Source organism: Octopus bimaculoides, chromosome 5 (assembly GCF_001194135.2).
Source record: "Octopus bimaculoides isolate UCB-OBI-ISO-001 chromosome 5, ASM119413v2, whole genome shotgun sequence".
Taxonomy (NCBI): domain Eukaryota; kingdom Metazoa; phylum Mollusca; class Cephalopoda; order Octopoda; family Octopodidae; genus Octopus; species Octopus bimaculoides.
The window spans coordinates 55884151-55886262 of record NC_068985.1 but is presented as its reverse complement, the minus strand read 5'-3'; the positions used below and the strand labels follow the sequence as shown (position 1 = coordinate 55886262).

At 38.1% G+C, this 2112-nt stretch overlaps 1 protein-coding gene across 1 annotated transcript in view; it reads left to right on the top strand.

The window, feature by feature from the left end:
- Positions 1–2112, top strand: part of LOC106884299 (uncharacterized) — a 38883-nt gene that overhangs the window by 35365 nt on the left and 1406 nt on the right. The gene's annotated exons all lie outside the window — the stretch shown is intronic.

The following is a 2112-nucleotide window of genomic DNA, read 5'->3' as shown; positions in this document are numbered from 1 at the left end:
CCTTGTCAGTGCCGCTGGACTGGCTCCTGTGCAGGTGACACCTAAAAAGCACCATTTTGAGCGTGGCCGTTGCTAGTACCGTGTGACTGGCCCTCGTGCCGGCGGCACGTAAAGGCACCCACTAGACTCTCGGAGTGGTTGGCATTAGGAAGGGCATCCAGCTGTAGAAACTGCCAGATCAAATTGGAGCCTGGTGCAGCCATCTGGTTCACCAGTCCTCAGTCAAATCGTCCAACCCATGCTAGCATGGAAAGCAGACGTTAAACAAAAATGATGATGATGATGATATATATCTCATTTTTAGAAAAAACATAAATCCAGAAAAGAAGCACACTCTAAGAAGTAGAGTAGTTTATATTTTTTCCTGGTAAAGGCCAGTTTATGGGGTTACCCTGGATTTCCCGTCCATAAAAGGTTTAGCTTTCTTGCGTATTGTCAGATCTCAAGACCTGTTGGCCTGTCAACAGATCTTGGGGTTTGACGATACACCACAAAGTTAAACCCTTTATGGATGGGAAACTCAGGGTAACCCCATAAACCAGCCTTCACCAGGAATATATATATATGTATGTATGTATGTATATGTGCAGGGTTCATAAGGTATTTGAGGACATACCTTTTTGGGGTCATTGCTGCATTTTTTGCTAACTCTGTATAATCTTTGTTTCAGAAAATGATAAAGGCAGACCCTCAGCTTACTCAAGAAATGAAGGGGCATGCTGTTATTGTGGTTATAAAGGCTGAGCATAGCCATTTAGAAATATCTCGATTTTTAAATGTTGCCAAATCTTTCGCCTACAAAGTTTGTAAGGAGCTAGAGACTTAAGATGGAAACGTATCACCACCTGTTTCAAAGCATAAAAAGCATTCTAAATGATCTGAAATCATCAGAATACCTGAATTTATTCAGCAAATTCAACTGACCATTGATTACAATCGCAGAAAGTCCATGAGGTCAATTGCAAAAGATCTCCATGTGTCAGAAGGAACAGTCAGAAATGTTGTCCATGAAGACATCAGATATAAATTTTATATGATGAGGAAAGGTCAATTTGTCCTAAAAAGCAAAATAAAATCACTACATCAGATCTAAAAGGCTCTTAAACAAACTGAAAAATCCAGCTGCTGAAGATTTGATTTGGTTTTTCTCAAACGAGAAAAACTTCAACCAAGATCAAAAAGTTAACAGAAGAAATGACTGATGGTTATGTGCAGACCCTTTTGAAGTTCCAAGTGTTATGCATACAAAATTTCCTGCAACTGTCATGGTTTTAGTGGTTGTCAGCTATGAAGGACAGATGATGCCTCCTTACTTCTTTCCACAAAGCCTTAGCGTTAACTCTGCCGCCTACATTGTGGTCCTGGAAATAATTGTTAAGCCCTGGATAGACAGTGTAAGCAAGGAAGGCCATATGTGTTTCAGTAAAACTGCACTATTGCACATGGCTCTAGTAACACTGGAATAGATGGCTGAAAATTTTCATGTTCACGTAACCCCTAACATTTGGCCTCCTAATCCCCCAGATCTCAATCCACTGGACTATTATATGTGGAGCGTTGTTGGGAGAGAGATCAATTAACACACACCAAAGATTCTATGAAAGCTGCCATAGTCAGAGTAATGTCCAAAATGAACCAGGACCACTTGATTTGAGTATGTAGAGGATTTAGATTTCATACAGAAGCAGCCGTTGAAGGTGAAGGTGGCTTTATTGAATAACATTATAGAAAAAAAGGTTTATTTTTATCCTCATAGCATTTTTTGATAAATAAAGTTATTATCTCTTATTATATATCTGTTTTTTTGTAAACATAAATCTGTCCTCAAATATCTTATGCACCTTGTATATACATGAGTGGGTGGACAAATGAAAAGAAAAGGCACTCAACACATTTAGTAGGAGTTACATATATTATTTAAAGCAGTTTGATTCAACACCATGCTACTTAAAGTTTTGTGGGCCTCTAACAAGCCTGGACATTAAACGATGATGAGGATATATATATATATATATATAAATTCAGAAGAGTGGTACAACAAGGCACCGATATTTACTGGATATTTTGCTGGAAATTAATACATTTGTATTGAAATATTTTTCATTGATATAT